Here is a 22,693-nt window from a genome sequence, read left to right as displayed (position 1 = left end):
AGAAGTCTACATGGTGCCTCCGCCAGGTGTCACTCATAGCCCTAGTAAAGTTTTCAGGCTAAAGAAGGCTCTTTATGGCCTTAAACAAGCTCCTCAAGCTTGGTTTGACAAGTTCTCCAGCATGATTCTGCTCTTTTTGTTCGTTGTACTTCGTCAGGTCACACATTACTCTCTCTTTATGTTGATGGCATGATTATTATAAGGGATGATTTAAGTGGAATAGAAGAATTGAAATTACATTTGACTCATGAGTTTGATATCAAAGATTTGAGTTCTCTGTGTTATTTTTTGGGACTTGAAGTAACTTATTCTAGAATGTGTGCGTGACATTCTAGAGTAAGCTCATCTATCTGAGACTCACATTGTTGATACTCTGCTTGAGGTTAATGCTCGGTACTCTTCTATTGATGGTGTTCCCTTGCCATATCCAACTTTATATTGCACTCTAGTTGGTATTCTAGTGTATCTCACATCACTAGACCTGACATTGCTTATGTTGTACACATTATCAGTCAGTTTATTACTTCTCCCACTTTAGTGCATTAGGGAGTTGTACTTCTCATTCTTCGATATCTTTGAGGTACCTAGTTTCATAGTCTTCTTTATTCTTCCACTTCTACCTTAGAGTTGTATGCCTATTCAGATGCATGTTAGGGTGGTGATTCTACAGATCGTAAATCTACCATAGGATTTTGTGTTTTCTTGGAAGATTCCCCTACTCTTGGAAGAGTGAAAAGCAAGATGTTATCTCTCGTTCTTCTATAGAAATAGAATATCGTGCTATGACCTCTACTACTGCTGAAATTGTTTAGTTACGTTGGCTACTTACTGATATAGGTATTTTTCTCTTGAACTATATCCCTATACATTGTGACAACTCCAGTGTCTTTCACAAGCGCACCAAGCATATCGAGATAGATTGTCATTTCACTCGCCACCACTATCAGAATGACACCACCACTTTATCATTTGTCTCATCTTCTATACAAATTGCTGACTTACTCACCAATTTCTTAGCTACCAGGATTCATAAACTCTAGTACTTAAGCCTGGAGGTCTAGAGTTCGAATCCTAGGGAAGACAAAAATCTACTGTCAGGGGTGGAAAGTCCTAGTGAGTAACAGCACGGCTAAAGGGTCGTCGGTGGACGACATTAGAGGTCGCCAAATGGGCCGACGACATAAGGGCCGCCACAAGGGCTGCCCAAGAGGCCAAAGAGTCAGGCCACCTATACCCCCGGAAGTCCTAAGTAGACAATTCTTGACGACACTACCCTCGGGAGAGATAATGACATCTACACACTGGCTGCGATCTATGCCAGTCAAAATTTCAGACAGAGAATTGTACAGTGATATGATCTTGCTGAACATGTCTGATTACGATGTTATTTTTGGGATGGACTTCCCGAACAAGTATGGTGCTTCCATTGAGTGCCATAAGCGAAGGGTTCTATTCCAACCTGAGGCAAAATCTAAGTTTGAATTCATTGGAGATTCGAAGAAGAAAACTCAGAAATTTTTATCAGCCATGAAGGCTCAGAAAATGTTAGCCGATGGATGTACTGGATTTCTAGCTCATGTGATTAATACCCAACAAGAAAGAGATCACGAGCTAGAGGAAGTTAGAATTGTATGTGACTACCCAGAAGTGTTCCCGGAAGAGTAGCCAGGGTTATCTCCGGATAGGGAAATTGAATTTGAGATTGAACTCATTCCTAGTACCGATCCAATCACAAAGGCACCCTGCCGAATGGCTCCAACAGAATTGAAAGAACTTCAGGGACAATTACAGGAGCTACTCGACAAGGGCTTCATTCGCCCTAGTCACTCACCCTGGGGAGCTCCGGTGTTGTTCGTAAAGAAGAAGGACGGGTCCATGCGAATGTGTGTGGACAACCGAGCGCTAAATAAGGTGACAATCAAGAATCGGTATCCCTTGCTGAGAAGTGATGACTTATTTGATCAGTTAAAGGGGGCTACAGTCTTTTCCAAGATAGACTTGCGGTCCGGATATCATCAAGTGAAAGTGAAGGCTGATGATGTACCGAAGACATCATTTCGAACGAGATATGGGCACTATGAGTTCGTAGTTATGCCTTTTGGAGTGACGAACGCTCCTGCTACATTTATGGACCTGATGAACAGAGTGTTCAAAGAGTATTGGATAAGTTTGTGATCATCTTCATAGACGATATTCTTATATACTTCAGAACTCTAGAAGAACATGTTGAACACCTGAAGACAGTATTACAGATTCTCCAACAGAGACAGTTGTACGCAAAGTTCTCTAAGTGCGAGTTCTGGCTTGATCAAGTGTCCTTTCTGGGTCACATTATTTCTAAAGATGGGGTTATGGTAGATCCGACAAAAATAGAAGCTGTGAGTAACTGGAATAGACCCAAGAATGTTAGTGAAATCAGAAGTTTCGTTGGGTTAGCAGGCTACTACAGGAAATTTGTAGAGAACTTCTCAAGGATTGCCTCTCCACTGACAGTGCTTACCCGAAAGAATAGAAAATTTGAGTGGACAGAGGATTATGAGAAGAATTTCTTTGAACTAAAAAGGAGACTAACCAGTGCTCCAATCCTGACTCTTCCAGAAAATGGCGAGAGCTTTGATATATACAGCGATGCTTCTAAACTGGGACTCGAAGCTGTACTAATGCAGAACGGCAAAGTTATTGCCTACGCCTCGAGACAACTCAAAGATTATGAGAAGAACTATCTCACTCATGACCTTGAGTTAGCAGTAGTAGTCTTCGCTCTCAAAGTCTGGAGGCATTACTTATACGGAGCTCAGTGCAAGATTTACACAGATCACCAGAATCTGAAGTATTTCTTCACTCAGAAAGACCTTAACATGAGACAACGAAGATGGCTTGAGCTGGTCAAGGACTATGACTGTGAAATCCTCTACCATCCAGGGAAAGTGAACAAAGTGGCAGATGCACTAAGTAGGAAATCTTGTGCTGCCTTACTGTCTATATATGCTATGGCCTATCCCCTACAAAAAGAAATAGTAAACTTTGGGCTTGAAATTATTACCGGACAGCTCTCTACTTTGACACTAGCGTCAACCTTGCTTGACGATGTACGAAAAGGGCAGGAGGAAGATCCTTTATTCAGAAGATCAAGCAGGGAATATAGGAAGTAGAAAATGGAGAGTTTCGAGTATCAGACGGTGGGATACTATTATGGTAATCATCTCTGTGTCCCTAATCAAGAAGAACTGCGAAGGAAAATTTTAGAAGAAGCTTATAGAGCACCCTATGCAATGCATCCTGGTTCCATCAAGATGTACCAAGATTTAAAGGAACGCTTCTGGTGGTCTGGAATGAAGAGAGATGTTGCTAGATACATCAGTACCTGTTTAACATGTCAACGGGTTAAAGCAGAACATTAGAGATCAGGTGGAGTTCTGCAGCCTATCCAGATCTCAAAGTGGAAGTGGGAGGATATAGTTATGGATTTCATGGTAGGATTACCCAGAACTACGAATAGTTATAATGCTATCTGGGTAATAGTAGACAGATTGACCAAGTCTGCTCATTTCCTAGCAATTAGAACATCCTACTCTATTAAGCAGTTAGCACAAATATATGTTAAAGAGGTCGTCAGATTACATGGAGTGCCCAAAATCATAATCTCTGATAGAGATGGTCATTTTACTTCACACTTTTAGGAGTATGTTCAGAGAGCTCTTGGCATTAGGTTACGATTCAGCACTGCATTTCATCCTCAAACTGACGGACAAACAGAACGGGTGAACTAAGTTTTGGAGAATATGCTACGGGCTTGTGCCTTAGATTTCAAGAGTAGCTGGTGTCGATACCTATGCTTAGCAGAGTTTGCAGACAATAATAGCTACCAAGCTACTATCAGAATGGCGCCCTATGAGGCTCTGTACGGGAGGAGATGTAGATCTCCTATTTGTTGGTATGAAGGTGGCGAACAGAAAGAAATGGGACTTCAGACAGATATCATCGAAGACACCACCCAAGCTATTCAGAACATTCGCCAGAGAATAGAAACTGCTCAGAGCCGGCAGAAAAGCTATGCGGATGTCCACCGTAGACCGCTAGAATTTGAGGTTGGAGACTCAGTGTTCATCAAAGTAGCTCTTATGAAAGGAGTGATGCGGATTGGGAAGAAAGGAAAGTTGAGTCCACGATATGTGGGGCCATACTTGATCACCAAAAGAGTTGGTAGTTTACGAGCTAGAACTACCTCAAGAAATGTCAGCTATCCATAATGTATTTCATGTTTCAATGCTGAAGAAGCATGTTCCCGATGCAAATCATGTGGTTGAGCCACAAACGGTACAAGTTCAAGAGGATCTCAGTTATGAAAGTCGACCTATTCAGATAATAGATCGAGAAGTTAAAAAGCTGAGGAACAATGAGATACCGTTAGTAAAAGTGTTGTGGCAAAGTCAACAGAATGAAGAGGCAACCTGGGAGAGTGAGGACGAGATGAGACAGAAGTATCCACAATTGTTCTAGTTCGAGGACGAATTTTTTATAAGGTATGGGGGATTGTAACACCCGTAAATTTTCTCTATTCAAAAAGGCAAAAAGAACTAGAGGAAGAGAAAAAAAAGAAATAAAAATAGATTTAAAAATAGCCTTGGGTAGGATTGAACCCAAGACCTCTTATATATGATTGGTTAGAGTTTCCATTAGGGTGGTGGTAAAGCATCACACTAGCAATAGGCAACAATTCCTTATAAGCAGATTTTGAGAGAAGAGATGCTTCAACTTCCACTTAGTATAAAAGTTGGGGGATGAGATCAAAACCTAAATCTCTTTATTTTCCCTTCTCCCATACCTAGCCGAAACTCCTCTCTTCTTCTCTTGTATTTTTGGCCAATAACTCTAGGGTTCCAAGGTTCTAGGTTCTTCAAGAAGAGAATCTAGAGGGGAGTTTTCATCAGGATTCGTACGTACGAGGTGGGTGGTTTGGAGATCAAGGCATACAAAAGAGAGTGTTGTTTTTCTTACACCCTATAAGAGTAAGATCTAGTGAAAGAATGTAAGTACTTCTCACCTGCAATATAAGTTGTTTCGATTATGCATGAAGGAACCTATTTGTGGTAGGTTTGTATGGTTGTATGCATGGTTAAGAAATTTCATGTTAAAGTGCATGTTAAAGAAGATATAATGCATGATATGTAAAGATGTCCCTCTAAGTTTTGGGATTAAGAGCATGTGAGTACTTTGATTTGTTTCCCATTAAGTTTCTGGGACTAAGAAGCATAATCAAGTGCCCTAAGATGCTTCCCTATATGTGTGGGAGATTAAGTGCACATAAGGTGTTTGTCGAAATGACAACAAGTGCAATTATAAGAAAGTACTGAGTAGAAGAAAGTATTTTACTTTAAAATAGCATGTACTGGACACAAGGTCCATGGGATGAGCTCCTAGATTGCCCCTAGGCATAAGTTCGTCTAGCAGTATCTTAATAGATCGGGATTAGCTACCTCAGATTTTATTAAGGATGCGCGCAAGTGGTACATTGTCAGGCCTAAGAAAGTTGATTATTATGTTCACTAATATGTATGATAAAATTTTCAAACTGCATTGGTTTGTTGAAGTGAAACCATCATTAAGTGTAGAACTTGAGTTATAAAGTGTAGTGTTGGTGAACTCTATAATATGCCAGGATTTCTGTTTTCGTTACATTACTAGCAAGGTTTAAATTGGTGTTTAGCATTTTAAAATTGTTTAAAAATACATATCATGTGCATATTTACAAAGCATATGTTTTAGCGTGAACTATACTCAAGTGCATGTTGTTGTTCTCTTTCCAAGCAGTTTTACAATAAAAGACGCATTTTTATTGTAACGACCCGGCCCTTTCGGCTTCTTGGGCGCCCTTGCGATAGCCCAACTAGCGGTCTCTTATGTCATCGGCCTATTTGGCGACCTCTATGTCGTCGACCGTCGACCCTTGGTTGTGTCGTTACTCACTAGGACTTTCCACCCCTGGCCAGTGGATTTTTGCCTTCCTCAGGATTCGAACTCTAGACTTCCAGGCTAAGTACTAGAGTTTATGAATCCTGATAGCTAAGTGAGTTTAGCTAGTGAGTACTAGACTTTCCACTCCTTATGAATCTTGGCGCTCACTTGGCTACCAGGATTCATAAACTCTAGTACTTAGCCTGGAGGTCTAGAGTTCGAATCCTGGGGAAGGCAAAAATCCACTGGCACGGCCAAGGGTCGACGGTCGACGACCTAGAGGTCACCAAATGGGCCGACGACATAAGGGGCCGCTAGTTGGGCTACCGCAAGGGCGCCCAAGAGACCGAAAGGGTCGGGTCGTTACAGGCCTACTGGGAGGATCGGGCCTGGATATAGCTGAGTTGTGAAAACCCGACCAGTCGGAATAGGTCAGGTATTACCCCGACTGTCCACTATGTCTCAGACCTGAGTGTCTTAGATCTGGAGTTCTGGTCTGTGAGAACCTGACTGGAAATCATGCCGTTGATGTTGTCAGATGGTCCTACTTCTTCTTTCCTTAACTATTGATTGTCACGTTAGCTTAATCTTTAATTACCATTTGACTGTCACGTTACCTTAATTTTTGACTGTCAATTTCCCTTTGAATCCTTGACTTTTGATTATTATATCTTTTTTATTTTTAACTGTCCAATTTTATTAAACTGCATCATTATGCACATTATAAAAGAAAATAGATATTTTCTATGGCCACATCTTATTGAATATCACGACATACTAAGTCTAAATCTCCATCCGCGTATAATTAATAGATTTATGTTGGTTGTCCACTAGAAGCCAACCACGAACATTTACTAGTACTATACAGTCGTAAGTAGCCCACTCAAGCCCTATTAAGATGCTTTTTTTAATATAAATAAATAAATTAGCAAAGCATTGTTCGACAATTTAATTTCATTTATTTTTGTCACTTTCTGTTTTATATCGTACATTTGGTGTTTTTTTAAAAAATGAAAAGAAAGTATAATGAAAAAATTAAACCTCCGACCTGCCGGATTCGAACCAGCGACCTAAGGATATCTGACCAGACTACAGTCCTCCGCTCTACCAACTGAGCTAAGGTCGGATTTGTTTTGTTCTGGGTATTTATTATTATTATCTTAAATTTACACTTGTCTATAATTATAATAAATACACAAGTAAATTTCTTGGCCCTCGTAATTTTCCTCTCATTGCTTTCTTTTCTGTCTGTTTATTTAGCAAACACATCATTATCTTTCCATTTTTTAAAAAAGTTGGTAAGCAAATGTATCTTTGTTATTCTTTTATAATATATTGATTCTATCACATCACTTTTAACTATCCCCTATTTCCTCTCTCTTTTCTTCCTTGGCCACCCCTCTCTTCTTCTTGTGGTCGAACCTCATCTTCTCTTGGAGTTCTTGTGATGGTCGGATCTTGCTTGGAGAAGAAGGAGAGAAATGAAGCTTTGTTTCTAGCATCCTTTGGAGCTTGGTGGTGGTGGCTGAACCTCATCTTCTCTTAGAGTTCTTGTGGTGGCCGAAACTTGCTTGGAGAAGAAGGAAGCTTGGGTGGATTCTTGTCTCAGTAGATCGTCGCCCACACGACGTCCGAGATAAGAAGAGAAATACGGCAGAAGATCGTGAGGTTTATAAGCTATAAAATGTATAACTAGTTATTAGTTTCCACATCATAACTAGTTCATCTTTTTATTTAGATCTTGAAATACCAAACACAAGAGGCTAATGAATCTAGATAATCGAATTTATGTTTTCGATTTTGTGTTTCTTTTATTTTTTGAACTTGTGATTCGATTGTTCCTTTTGGTTAAACCTAGGGTTACTATAAGGAAATTAAATATTAAATTTCATAGAAAGACTTTATCTAGGAAGTGGTGGATGCTCCCATACCCAAGAAGGTCTAGTGCCTCGCCATGTTTAACCTGGAAGTCGATCTCTGAAATTCATATTTAATTGAATTTGTAATATGGGTGGATTTGGATCAATAATGTTAAACATCGTTTGCGATCCAAGTCTAAATCTCTAAGAACAGATAAATTGAATTTGGAATAAAAAATGTTAAGTTTCGTTTGCGATTCCAAATTTAATTTCTAAAGAACATAAAAGTTGTTAGGAAAGGTTCAGGACTTGTACAAAATTTTTGTATAGGGAAATCGGTACGATATTCCGAGTAGCAACCAACAGACGACTCGCCCGAGCGTGTTAATCAACAATTTTCAGAGAGGATCCTAAATGACCCTCTGCTGAAGCATTATATTCCGTTGACGATCGGGGAGTACAATGAAGCAACCAATCCCGACTACCATTTGGCCAAGTTTGACAATGCGACCACCCTTCACCAGTATACGGATGGGGTGAAATGTCAAGTTTTTCTTACTACTTTATCTGGATCGGCGCAACGATGGTTCAAACGGTTGCCGAACAGCTCGATCCACAACTTCAAGGACTTCCAAGCGGCATTCCTACATCACTTTGCTAGTAGTCGCCGCCACCAAAAGATGAGAGTGAATCTGTTCTCGCTGAAGCAAGGGCCTGAAGGCCTATATCCAACGCTTCAATCAGGTAGTGATGAGCATTCCAACAGTCTCCTCAAACGTGTTAGTGAACGCCTTCACCCAAGGGCTCACCGAGGGAGAGTTCTTCCGATCGCTCATTCGGCGATCACCAAAGGACTTTAGTCATCTCCAAAAGAAGGTTAATGAATACATTAATATGGAGGAAGCTCAGATGGCAAGGAAGAAGAAGACGACCGTCGATCCCACAGGAGCATCTGAACGACGTCAACCGAGCAGTCATCAATCGCCTAAAGGGTCCTGGTCGGGATCCACTCCATACTAAGAGACTAGGCCACATGTCGTACAGCAAGTGGTGGCCACTCATCCAAGAAGCAAGAGGTGGGCATCGATGTTTTGCACCTTCCACGAGTCGACGACGTACAACACTAGGGACTAACCTGGCAGCTAGTAGGTCGGTTCTCACGGATACCGCCGACGATCACCACTTCCTGATTGGCGTCACCGAAGCCGATCTGCAGAACGAAGGAATTCGGAAAGGATGACCTAGCCTTACCAGCACCAACCACAAAGGGATTGAATCCCTGCTTGAGCCTCCTCCGAACGGACTAGATCGCCCGCAACGGAAGAAGAGAATTGAAGTAACACCGCTCGGGGGGAGATAGGAATGATCGCCAGCGGGCCAACCGGTGGAGATTCTAACCGAGCAAGGAAGTTACATGCGCGGCGGCTCGAGATCCACGCCGTTGGCTGCAGCAAAGAGAAAGCTGAGGGACACGAGATTAGCATTGGGCCTAAGGATTTGGAGGGAGTGGAGGTCCCCCTCGATGATGCATTAATCATCCGAGCGGTAATTGCCAATTATACAATCCATTGCACTTTTATTGAAACAGGGAGCTCGATAAATATCATATATAGGAAGGCATTCGATTAATTGCAAATTGATCGGAGTGAATTGCTGCCCATGTCGACTCCGGTATACGACTTCACGGGCAACAAAGTGTTGTCGATCGGCCAGATCAAGTTGGTCATCTTACTTAGAGAAGAACCTCTAAAGCGGACAAGGACCATAAATTTCATAGTGGTAGATGCACCCTTAGCCTACAATATTATTTTGGGCCGACCGTCACTCAATGAGTTCCAAGCGGTGGTGTCCACCTACTGCTAGAAGATCAAATTCTCGGTGGACGGTAAAGTAGGAGAAGTCAAAGGAGATCAATTGGTCGCTCGGCATTGTTACGTCGAGATGGTCAGAACAGAAGCACGAGCCACTCGGAAGGCACCTCGCTTGCAGGTGAACACCATCATTTAACCCCCCACACACACACACACACTGGTGTACGAAAAAAAAGAAGTTCAGATCCACCCTGACCGCCCGGAAGCAACTACCTTCATCGTTGTTGATCTAGAGGGTGAGAAAAAGATGGAGTTGGTAGCCTACCTCAAACAGAATCACGATGTGTTCGCTTGGTTGACACATGAGCTTTCTGGTATTTCGTCAAGTGTGGCTCAGCACGAGCCACACGTCCGACCGGACGCTCGGCCAGTAAAACAAAAGAAAAGGGACTTTAGCATGGAACACAATTTGGTCATCAGAGCATAGATAGAGAAATTGCTAGAGGCCGGCCACATACGGAAGGTACAATTTCCAAGCTGGTTAGCGGACAACAAATGGAGGGTTTATATAGACTTCTGCGACCTAAATAAAGCATACCCAAAGGATTTCTATCTGCTACCTCGGATAGATCAGATGGTGGACTTTATGGCAGGCTACGAGCTGATCTGCATGCTCGACGCATATCAAGGCTATCAACAAGTGCCGCTCACCCGAGAAGATCAAGAAAAGGTCAGCTTTATCACTGTTGACGGAATATTCTGCTACAACGTCATGTCGTTTAGACCAAAGAACGCTTATGCCACCTATCAGAGGCTAATGAACAAGGTGTTCCGGTGGTAGATCGGCCGAAACATAGAGGTATATGTCGACGACATATTAATAAAATCTCCAAGAGTTGTTGATCTTTGCACAGACATCAAGGAGACCTGCCAAACTCTAAGGACTTATGGAATAAAGGTAATCCCGAACAAGTACATGTTTGACGCCAAAAGTGGTCGATTCCTGGGATACATCGTCACTGAGTGGGGGATCGAGGTGAATCAGAGCAAGATCAAGGCTACTCTGCAAGATATGTCACCGCCACGCAACTTAAAGGAAGTCCAACGGCTGATCGGGCGTATTACTGCTCTGTCTAGATTCATATCCAAATCATTCGACCGGAGCCTACCATTCTTCAAGGTGCTGCATCGGGCGACAAAATTCTAGTGGGATACGGAGTACGACCGACCGTTTGAAGAGCTCAAAGATTATCTCAACTCCTTGCCTATATTAGCTAAGTCGAGCGTAGGAGAACCGCTCTGGATCTATCTGTCGTCCATCAAAAATGAGGTCGGCTCGACATTAGTTAAGAAGAATGGACAAGAGCAACATCTTGTGTATTTTTTAAGTCATATATTGAAAGATGTTGAATCCCGCTACACTGGTCTAGAAAAATTAGCTTACTCTTTGGTACTAGCCGCTCGGAGACTCCGCCCGTGCTTCCTCTCCCATCCAATCGTCGTGATGACCAACAGTACCTTAGGAAAAGTCCTCCTCAACCCAGGAGCATCTGGTCGGCTGATCAAGTGGACAACTGAACTAAGTGAGTTCGACATCCAATACCAACCCTGAACGATGATAAAAGCTCAGGCCTTAGCTGATTTCATCACAGAAATCCAGAACAACGAGCTAGAATCAACTTGGAGAATATATGTTGATGGCTCTTCCACCTGACAAGGCAGCGGGATCAACATCCTTCTCATTTCCCTAAGGGAAGACCGAATCCAACTTTCCATTCGGCTGGATTATCGCGCCACCAACAATGAGGTTGAATATAAAGCCTTGATAGTCGGCTTATAAGTAGCGCGGCACATCGGAGCCACAAAGGTCCTCATTCATTCAGACTCTCAGTTGGCCGCCTAGCAACTGGTGGGGGCATTCGAGATTAGTAACCCCCAACTTAAGTTATATGCAGAAGCCTTCGAGAAGCTAAAGACAAATTTTCAAGAAGTCACTGCACAAAAGATCCCTCGATCGGACAATCAAGCAGTAGACGAACTGGCTAAGTTAGCTAGTTCATTATCACCGATTGTGATCAGCCAGCCAATTGAACATGTTTCTTTGGTGGCACATATTGACCGAATGGAGGGAGTTGTCTTTCCGAACGACTGGAGAACACTATTAAAAAAATTTCTCTAATCGAGTAGTACGTCGGCTGACCGGGAAGGGACGCATCTATTAAAGAAGAGGGTCGGACGATTCACCTTGGTTGGAGATCAGCTGTATAAAAGAGTCTTCTCTAGGCCCTTGCTCAAATGTGTTGGACCAAAGGACACAACATACATCTTGCAAGAAGTACAACAAGGCTTCTATGGAATCCATCCAGGCGGTCATTCGCTAACTCGAAAGATTCTCTTGGCCCGATACTTCTGGCCAACTTTTCAAAAGGATATCACTCGGATGATAGCCACATACTTGTCTTACCAAAAGTATCACAATATTTCACACCGATCGACTGAAGAGATGAAGTCATGCACTGTATCTTGCCCGTTCGACCAATGGGGCATGGACATCGTGGGACTATTTCCTGTGGCGACGGGTCAGCGGACGTTCCTGCTCATTGCTGTGGACTACTTTTCAAAATGGGTGGAGGTTGAGCCCCTAGCAAAGATAAGTGAGCAGATGGTCATCAAGTTCATATGGCAAAACATCTTATGTCGGTTCGACATCTCCCACCGGCTCGTCTCGGATAACGGGAGGCAGTTTGTGGGTCAAAAGCTCAGGGAGTGGTGCGAAGACTATGACATTCAGCAGGCCTTCACCTCAATTGCCTACCTTCAGAGCAACGACCAGGCAGAGGTCACAAATCGGGAGATCCTCAGAGGCTTACGAACTCGGCTCGACCACGCAGGAGGTAGATGGGTCGACGAGCTCTCAAGTGTCTTGTGGGCGCTTTGTACGATTCCAAAGGAGTTGACTGACATAATACCATTCCAGCTGGTGTACGGAGGAGAAGCGGTGGTTCTTGTAGAGGTTGGAGTAGAATCCGACCGGGTGTGACTATACGACGTAGGAAATGGAAAGTGAAGGTTATTGGAGCTCAACTTGATGGATGAAATGCATGATAAAGCAGTCGTTCGGCTAATGGCTTACCGGCAGCGGATGAGGCAGAACTACAATAGGAGGGTGATCCCTAGATTCTTCTAGGTCGGTGATCTGGTGTGGAAGAAAATCAAGCCGGTCAGCGACGTCACCAAACTCGAGGCACCATGGGTGGGACCTTACAAGGTCGTACAAAAACTCCGCTCGGGGGCCTATTACTTGGAAGATGAAAACGAGAGATGACTCAAGCGGCCGTGGAGTGCAAATCATCTCGAATCCTACAGACCCAGGTGAGAGGTGTGTGAGCAAATATAAATGTATATGTATATGCCTTCTGGATGCAGGGCCGATATGAATAAAAACTAAGCTTTCCAGACTCTTGGGTCGACCAAGGCAAGTTAAAAGTTGAGCGACGACTATAAACCTTTGTCTCTATTAGCGGTCCAACAGTGACCTTAAACGTCTGTCATCATCAACGGTAGAGCGGCGACCTTAAACCCCTATCGTCATCAATGGTCAAGCGGTGACCTTAAACCCCTGTCGTCATCAATGGTCGAGAGGGGACCTTAAACCCCTGTCTCCGTCAGCGGTCGAGCGGCAACCTTAAACCCCTGTCTTCGTCAGCAGTTGAATGGCGACCTTAAACCCCTGTCTCTATCAACGGTCGAGTGGCGACCTTAAACCCCTGTCGTCATTAGCGGTCGAGCGACAACCTTAAATCTCTATCATCATCAATGGTTGAGCGGCGACTTTAAACCCCTGTCGTTATCAACGGTCAAGAGGGGACCTTAAACCCCTATCTCCATTAGCGGTCAAGCGGTGACCTTAAACCCCTGTCTTCGTCAGTGGTCGAGTAACGACCTTAAACCCCTATCTCCATCAACGGTCGAGCGGGGACCTTAAACCCCTGTCTTCATCAGCGGTCGAGTGACGACCTTAAACCCCTGTCTACGCTATATCGAGCAAGCGACAGATCTTGAAAACAAAACGGATCAATCAACTAAGTCGATAAGCCATTACCGATAGAAAAAATCACGAGGCCACATGAGTTTAGGCGACACTTGAAAAATGAGTCAAAAAATTAAAATACTAGAAGAAAATAAAGGTTAGTCGGACGGACAAGCATTCATTGAAACTCTAAATTTTTTACAGAGGCAGAACTCTTAACGGGCTCACTCTAGATAATCTAAGACATCATTAGGCAGCGACTCAGTCAGCTTGTCCCGACTGATGACCTTACTTGTCAGAGCGGTGGGGAGGTAGCCACCTTCCCTGAGTTGGTTGAGCATCCCGTCAATCGCAAGATCGAACAGAAGAAGAGCTCGATCGACGACTTTGTCATTAAAAGCATCCGAGCGGATGTAGGCTTGCTTCATAAGATCAAACCTACTCGACTCAGCTCCCTGATAAGTCTCTAAGGCTGCTCGGGAGGCCTCCAGCTCTTCCTTCAACTTGGTCAGCTCTTCATCTTTATCGTCGAGCTGGGCCTTCGCTTCAGTCTACTCGGTCGATCGCCCATCTCACTCGGCCTTCAGCGCGGCTTCATCCTCCTTCAAGTTTTGAGCCAACACCTGAAACTCTTTATTTTTGATCTCTAGATTTTCAATAGCCCGGAGTTTCCTAGTGTTGGCCGAATGAATTTTTGATTCAAAGGTGTTGGTCTGTTTATTAAGCCGAGCTAATTGGGCCGCTTTTCCCTTCTCCGCCTCCAGTTGCTCGGCGCTCTTAGCCAGATCGGCTCTTAGTTGAGCTACCTCAACACTCATCTGCTCCAGTTGTGTCTGGGAAGCAGATGATTGACCACTCGGCGCACACAACTACTTGACCTCTTGCTCCAAAAATATCAGCCTTTGACACATGGCCAAAATCTCCACCTAATATTGCGAGGAACCATGAAATTATAAGTGTCGATCGGAGATACATTAAGAATATACAAAACACTTACCCTAGTGGACATCTGGGTATGACTGTCCGCGAGCGCCCCCGGAGGCATGATCGCCGCACGGGCTCATGTGTCCACCCATATTTGTGCGAGCAACCCTTGAATAATTATCTAGTGCTCGGGGGACTCGAGCTTCAATATTGTTCGACTCACGCCATTCCTCAGTCGAAAGATGGATAATCGCTATTATGTGGCACCGGTCGTTCGGGGCTAATTGGGCCAAGGTCGCTCTGCCGGATGGCCGAGATGTTGACATAGGCCGGATACCAAACTTTTGAATCTTCGGTGGCGGTGGCATAAAAGCAACTGGCGGCACGCAAATAGTTCCCTGAGGCAGACTGGACAGGGATGGTGTCCGATCCGATAACGTAGGGGGAACGGTCACCGTGGCAGGGGCTGGCGTCGAGGTTTCAACCCGTTCGGCAGAAGGAAGGAGTGGGCTAGTCCTGGTGGGGGTCCGCACGACGGAGGAAGTAGATCGCGATCTCGCCTCCGCCCGACCCCTCTTGCGGCTTATCAGTGGTTCCCCGGAAGAGGCCGAGTCCGACGTCCTCTCAACCGGAATCACCGACAGCCGTGCAGAGCGAGGATTTAATGCACCAACCGCTCCACCGCTAGGTGTCTGGCTAGCTATCCCTTCGCTCACTAAGGCTGACACTCCCTCGCTCTCTCCAAGCGGGTCTTCTTGTGAGTCAATTAGCTGCACACCTCGGCTCTCCAACTTGACCATGATTGCTGCATTGATCTCAGCGTCCACGAGCTTGGCCTTGCTGGCTAGACGTGCACGCAACATGACTTGGGATACAAAATAAAAGAAAAAAAATCAGTTAGATTCAAATGTTATAACCAAGCAGGAGTGTACCTAGGCTGGACGGAAGCTTCGTGCAGATCGGGCTCAAGCCGAACACGTAGAAGACCCCCTCGTATCAATTTATGAATGTGGTACTTTTGCCCTGCCAATTGTGAGATTGCATGAAGGTAGTTCGATCGGCTCTTGTATTTCTTGAACTCTGGAGTATTCGACACCTTTAATTGCCAGCCGGTCAGGAAATCAGGACGATCAAGGAATTTGACAAAAAAAAGTAGTATTCCCTCTAATATTTATTGGAGGACGACATCTTATCAAAAAAGACCAAGCCCACTCGGGCTTGGAATAAGAAGGTCCCCGGCTCGGACAATTTGAGATAATAAAAATAATGAAAGAGCAGAGGAGTAAGGAGAATGCAGTACATGCGGAATATAATGACGACCCCGCACGACAGTCGAAAGGAGTTCGACACTAGTTAGTGGAGAGAAATACAGAAATATTTACAAATAATAGAAAAGAAAAGGTGGATCAGAAACCGCTGATCGACGATAAACTGGTCCTAAAAAATATTACGAAACTGGGCAGTAGTTCGCTCAGATGGTCAAAGGCAGAGGGAAGACCAATTTGATAGTTAGGTGGAATTTCATATGCAGCCCTCAAACTCTCCACATTGTCGGCGTCAAACCTAGACTCAATAGAGATGTACCAAAGTGTAGAGACAGCAATGGGAGGTTGAGACGAGCTTGCCATCGAGAAAATGAAAGAACAAGATCAAAGATGAACGATAAACGAACACCGAATCGATCAAAGAACCTTACAAGGAAGATCACACAGAATCAATCAAAGAAGAAGCTTATAAGGAGACCACCGGAGTACAGGGAGTCCACCGGTGAAGAAGCAGAATGTTGCAGCGGCAAAAGCTCAAAGACGAAGGCACAAAGTGGAGAAAATGATGGCATACACGAGGCTTATAAACCTCACAGTCGGTCGCTCTCAACCATCCAATTCAAGGTTTCAAAAACCTAGAAGAAGATCTGACCATGGAATTAAAAAAGGCGCTAGTCACATCAGCAAAGGATATCCACTTGTCTTGTCAGGCATGCGGCGACAGAAAGACAGACACGTGGCATGCAGTTATTAGACATCATTTAATGAACTTAATTAAAAGGGATGGTTGTGTGCTCGGCCATAATGGTCAAGGATTTGCACAGGCTTTGAGAAATATGGATGACGTCGACGATGACCGCGCTCGCTCAAAGAAGCGTAAATTCTCAAAGTATTGCCGCTCATTGTCCCGCTCTACACAGTGAACGGGTTACTGGACCGATCATCTATTTGCCATGGTTATACAATGATTGAGCGGTGTGGATAGATGCGCCGATCAAATACTAGGGACCGAACACTCCGATTGGACATCAAAATTGCCGAGGAAACCAGTTGTCCAGTCAGCGGACCTGTAGCCTCCTTCGACTAGACTAGAGGGGGAGGATTGTGATGCGGTGATAAAGGAGAGCCTATTGGAGCAATCCCAATGGTCCGTGCGACCATGTGTTTGTTGGTCCCCGTGATTGTTTTGATGTGATCAACCAAGTTAGGTTAGGTCCTGTTTTAGTTTTGATCCCTGTGTCTAAGTGTACAGGAGCTTAGGAGCACAGGAAGTCGAGCGGAAGACGCAGCTAGCGAGAAGGACAGCACGGGAAGGGAGCCAATGGGCTCGGTGCGTCCGAAGGATGAAAGAACTACGAAAGAGTACACCGGTGGACGAGAAGAATGTGCACGACATTCGAGGGACGAGAAGCCAGGGCGGAAGCTTGCTCGAGGAGAAGACCGAAAATTTGGTTCAGGTGAGCCCTATTTCGGTTGGTCGCAATCACCTAAGCAATCGGAACTTCGGAAGCTAAAGAGAAGATGAAGAAATGCTGGAAAAGCAGCTGGAGGCACCCTCAACAGTCGTTGGAGGCGCCTCTACCCTCTCAGCTTGAGGCCACCCTCAATGCCCTTGAGGGCACCCTCAACTGGGTCAAACAGACTATTTGTGAGCGGATAAAGTTTTATCTGCTTATCCCCTTGGAGGCTCCCTCAACCCCTTTGGAGGCGCCCTCAAAACTCGAGATAAGATTTCCAGGAGCTATATAAAGGCCCCTGGAGCTAGGAATTATTCATTCAACTCAGTATTCAATTTCCTAGTAACTTTTGAGCTCTCTAAGTGTGTAAAAGACTTCTCCGCCTTCAGAGAAGGAGATTCTTAGTGCGCTGTTCAACCGTCTTGGATTAACAACCATCTAGATTGTAACCAAGTCAAATTGTTGAGTCTCTTATTTTCTGTTTCTTGTATTTTATTTGTTATTATTTTATTGTTGCTATTTTAGAGTTGACAGATCGAGGAGAGTATTTTCTTATTGCAAGCAATTCACCTCTCCCCTCTTGTCGGCCCCGCTACGCCAACAAGTGGTATTAGAGCCAGACCGCCTCAGAAGGACTGACCGCCGACTGAAGCATCAAGATTAAGACGATGGCCGGTGAAAGTATTCATCCCCCGAAATTCGACGGAGACTTCACTACATGGAAACACCGAATGGAGGTATTCTTCAAAATAGAATTTGATATTCTTTTAGTTATGAAATATGGTTTTGCAGTCCCTAAAGACAAGGAATAATACACCTGGATAAAAATAGGACAAGCTTATTTCGTGGCCAACGGAAAGGCAGAGTTCCATCTGCTCAGCGTTCTGCCACCCCAGGAGGTAAGTCGGATCGGAAGCTACGACTCCGCCAAAGACCTTTGGGAAAAATTCCTGGAGCTCCACGAAAGCACCTCAAGAGCGAAATTAGCAAGGCGCGATATTCTCCGGACTCAGCTTACAAATCTCCGGATGAACAATTGTGAGAAAGTAGCGCAACTTCAAGCAAGAATCAAGGAACTAATAACTTAACTGAACAACCTCGGAGAATCGGTAACAAATCGAGACTCGATCCGGTATGCACTCAACGCCTTCCCAAGAACTCTAGAATAGACGTCCTTAGTAGATACATACTACATCTCTAAGGACTTTGAGATAAGTACATTAGAAAATTTATTCTCTCCCTTCGAACTTCACGAATCTCAAATTGCAGAACCTAAATAAATAGAGAAGTCAAATCTCAATGTTGCCCTACAAGCCGAGATGGATGATCCCGACTCTGAAGCATCAATCAACGAAACCGAAGTGACGCTATTGGTAAGAAAGTTAAATAAGTTTATTAAGACTAATAAATTTAGATCGCAGTCGAGAAAGCATCAACGCAACAGAAGAATAGTCCAATGCTACAAATGCAACGGGGAAGGGCACATCAAGGATGACTGCCCAAAATTAAAGAAAAGGGATAAGGAGAAGTCTCAAAGACCGACGTCCTCTAAACGCAAGAGTCTGAAGGCTACATGGGATGAATCATTATCCTCTGAATCAGAAGTCGAAGCCTTCTCAGGAGTAGCACTAATGGTCAACCATCAAATTGAAGAAGAAATCAGCTCAGAGATGAGCATAGATGAAGGGAAAGAATCATCAGAAGAAAGCTACGATGAAGGGGGAGCATCAGAAATAGAGGTAAGTAAGGTACGTACTCTAACCCCTAAACAGTTTCATTTTATCAAAATTCTTACAAAAACTTAGTAAAATCAGAAAAAGAAATTGATGGCTTAAAATTAATGTTAGATAATTTAAAATTATAAAACGATAATTTGAAAATACAAATCAAAAATCTGAAAACTGATGTATACTTTAAACCAAATAAATTTCAAAAATTAAAACTTAGAATTTATGGAAAGTTAAATTGGTATATTAGAAAATATCAGAGACAACTTAGAAAAGTTCCCAAAAGTTATGTACCTCCTAAATACTTGATTAATCCAGTAGGAAGGAACCTATACTGGGTTCCAAAATTTTTCTAGATTAAATTTTTGTAAGTTAGCACTTTCAGCAAGAAAAATTAAACAGTTAATTCCTTTATGAAGTTTTGTCTAAGAAAGTGGTTGTTGCTCCAATAACTAAGAAAGCCTAGTGCCTCGCCACTTCCTGGAACCCAAAATATTGAAATAAAATATTTAAATAACTTACTGATAAAGCATGAAAATAGAAATTAGATAATGCTTTAACAAGTTTTTTTTAACATTTTTTTAGAAATTTCTCAAAAATATTTTATTTAAATTGCCTAAAGGTTAGAGTTCTTTGTTAACTTAGAATTTATTTTGAAAAATTCCTACCCCGTTTTTGCTGTGATCAATAGGGGAGAGATAGGAACAAGTTTAGGGGGAGTTAATATTTTTAAAAAAAATTGGTACTTAAAAATTTTTTGGATAGGAACAAGTTAATATTTTTTTCTTAGAAAATTACAAATTCTATTATTGCAATCTTTATGCTTAAAATGTTACATTAGTAATTTCTTCAAATTACTTCTTATCTGTTTTTACCCTAACTTGAACTTGGACTGATGCACATCAAAAAGGGGGAGATTGTTGGTCCCCATGGTTGTTTTGATGTGATCAACCAAGTTAGGTTAGGTCTTGTTTTGATTTTGATCTCTGTGTCTAAGTGTGCAGGAGCTTAAGAGCGCTGGAAGTCGAGCGGAAGACGCAGCTAGCGAGAAGGATGGTACGGGAAGGGAGCCTACAGGCTCGGTGCGTCCGAAGGACGAAAGAGCTGCGGAAGAGTACACCGGTGGATGAGAAGAATATGCACGATGTTCGAGGGACGAGAAGCCGAGGCGGAAGCCTGCTCAAAGAGAATGCCGGAAATTAGGTTCGAGTGAGCCCTATTTCGGTTGGACGCAATCACCCAAGCAATCAAAACTTCGGAAGTTAAAAAGAAGATGAAGAAATGCTGGAAAAGCAGCTGGAGGCACCCTCAACAGTCGTTGGAAGCGCCTCTGCCCTCTCAGCTTGAGGGTGCCCTCAACAGCATTGAGGGTGCCCTCAACTGGGTCAAACAGACTATTTGTGAGCGGATAAAGTTTTATCTGTTTATCCCCTTGGAGGTGCCCTCAACCCCCTTGGAGACGCTCTCAAGACTGGAGATAGGATTTTCAGGAGCTATATAAAAATCCCTGGAGCTAGGAATTATTCATTCAACTCAGTATTCAATTTCCTAGCAACTCTTGAACTCGCTATATATGTAAAAGGCTTCTCCACCTTCAGAGAAGAAGATTCTTAGTGCACTGTTCAACTGCCTTAGATTAAAAATCATCTAGGTTGTAACCAAGTCAAATTATTGAGTCTCTTATTTTCTCTTTCTTTTATTTTATTTGTTATTATTTTATTGTTTCCATTTTAGAGTTGAAAGATCGAGGAGGGTATTTTCTTATTGCAGGCAATTCACCCCTACCCTCTTGTCGGCCCCGTTACACCAACAGTGTTTTGATGTTTGGGCAAAGAGTTTAAGTTAGGATTACTCTTGTTATTTGATATGTGTATGTGAGTGTGCAGGTTGCAGGATACACATATGACTCAGCTTGATGGTTTCGGGTCCGTGAAGGATGGAGCATTCGAGGGACTATGGACAAGGCAGCAAGGACAAGGGTCGAGGGAAGCGACTTTAAGGCATACACGAAGGATGACATTGGGGACGAGCCGCGGGCTTGAATGCATCCGAGCGACGAGAGACAAAGGAAGTAGGCTTGAAGGCAAGAGGTCAACGCTGCAAAGAAGAGTCAAGTGAGTCGTGAGGGTACGAGTGCATGAGAGATTTTACTAAGGGAAAAATCCTGGGGGCACTGCAGCAGTCAACGGGGGAACTGTAGCAGTTAACGAGCACTATAGCAGTTAATGACACTATAGCAATACTATAGCAGTCGACTGGTGTACTGTAGCAGTCGACTGGTACATTATAGCAGTCGACTGGTAGAGAGTCGTTAGTCAGACACCAGTCGACTGGTGCATACGCCAATCGATTGGTAACGGTAAAACAGCAGGGTTATTTTCTTCCAAGCTCTATAAGAAGGAGCTTGGGATGGCCGGCCAAGGTGACGAAATTAGACTTTGTTAAAGCCTAATTAGTAGTCAACAAAGTGTTCAAGGTTCTCTTGTGTCCAAGTGTTCTTGGTTGGTGTTGTGGTGAGGTTTCTCCACCCACAAGAAGTTGCTTGAGTAGCCGGAGTTTGTCGGGGGCTGATCCACCAAAGGATCGGGATCATCCACCTCAAGGACAGTCGTGGAGTAGGAGCCCTAATCTCTGAACCACGTTACATCGATGTGCATTGGTTTGCTTGTTTTTTCTCATTGTCTTTAGCTTTTGTATTCATATTAGTATTTGTATTTCTGTTTGCGCACTAACGAATATGTAGGCAGCGATAATTTAGGGTCAACGTCCTTTCAACCCCCTTTATAGTCGGTCGCAAGATCCCTAACAAGTGGTGTCAAAGCAAGAGCGCTCTCCTTCCGACTAACCGCCGAGGAAGCAAGGATGACTGGCTTGATTGAACCGCCAAAGTTTGAAGGCGAAGGCTTATGGGACATCACCTATTGGATGATGAAGGGAAGGTCTTCTTCAACACGGGTTGGGACACTATGATGGTGGTCAAGGAGCCGTTCGAAGTCCTGAAGGACAAGAAAGGGAAGAAGCTCCGACCACGTCATTGGACAGAGGAGCAAACCTCACGATCAAAGGAAAATGATAAGGTAATGTCGATTTTAATTGATATTTTTCCACCTAACATGATAAATGATGTAGGTGAATATGAGAATGCCCACGATTTATGGAGCAAAGTAAAGAAAGTTCTAGGGAAAGAACTTATGCTTACACAAGAAGAAGAAGAGTCCAAGGAAATGAATTCAATTGCTCAAGGAGAGGAGGTGGAACAACCGGAAGTTGAGTCATGCTCAACATCCGAGGAGGAGAAGGAGGATGAGGAAGCATCATCAACATCCTCAAGGGTTGAAGAAGAATCTAAGACCGATGAAGAAGAGGTCTTGGAGGTCAACTTAGTGAGCATCTTCACTGAAGTCAAGTCAAAGGACCACATCATTCGCTTCGGGTGCAATGAGAAGGGACACTACAAGAGTAGGTGTCCATTGAGTAAGAAAGAAGTAACTCCTAAACTCAATTCAATTCCTTTAGAATCTAATTTGAGTTGTAGGAAGGAAGAAGCCCAAAGGAGGAGAATGTGCATTAGATGCTTCACATATGAGGAGAAGGGATACTACCACACCGAATGCCCCAAGAAGAGGGAAATCAAGAAGCTTGTACATTTAAAGAAATGGGAGAAG

At 43.6% G+C, this 22,693-nt stretch overlaps 1 non-coding gene across 1 annotated transcript; it reads right to left on the bottom strand.

Moving 5' to 3' along the window:
- Positions 1-6,997: 6,997 nt before the first annotated feature.
- Positions 6,998-7,081, bottom strand: TRNAY-GUA. The gene is given in 2 exon segments: positions 6,998-7,033; positions 7,045-7,081. It is a non-coding gene; the product is annotated as a tRNA-Tyr (tRNA).
- Between the last annotated feature and the right edge of the window lie 15,612 nt (positions 7,082-22,693).

The sequence above is a fragment of the Zingiber officinale genome, chromosome 1B (genome assembly GCF_018446385.1).
Source record: "Zingiber officinale cultivar Zhangliang chromosome 1B, Zo_v1.1, whole genome shotgun sequence".
NCBI lineage: Eukaryota > Viridiplantae > Streptophyta > Magnoliopsida > Zingiberales > Zingiberaceae > Zingiber > Zingiber officinale.
The sequence above is the reverse complement of the archived record's forward strand: the minus strand, read 5'-3'. Positions and strand labels throughout refer to the sequence as shown.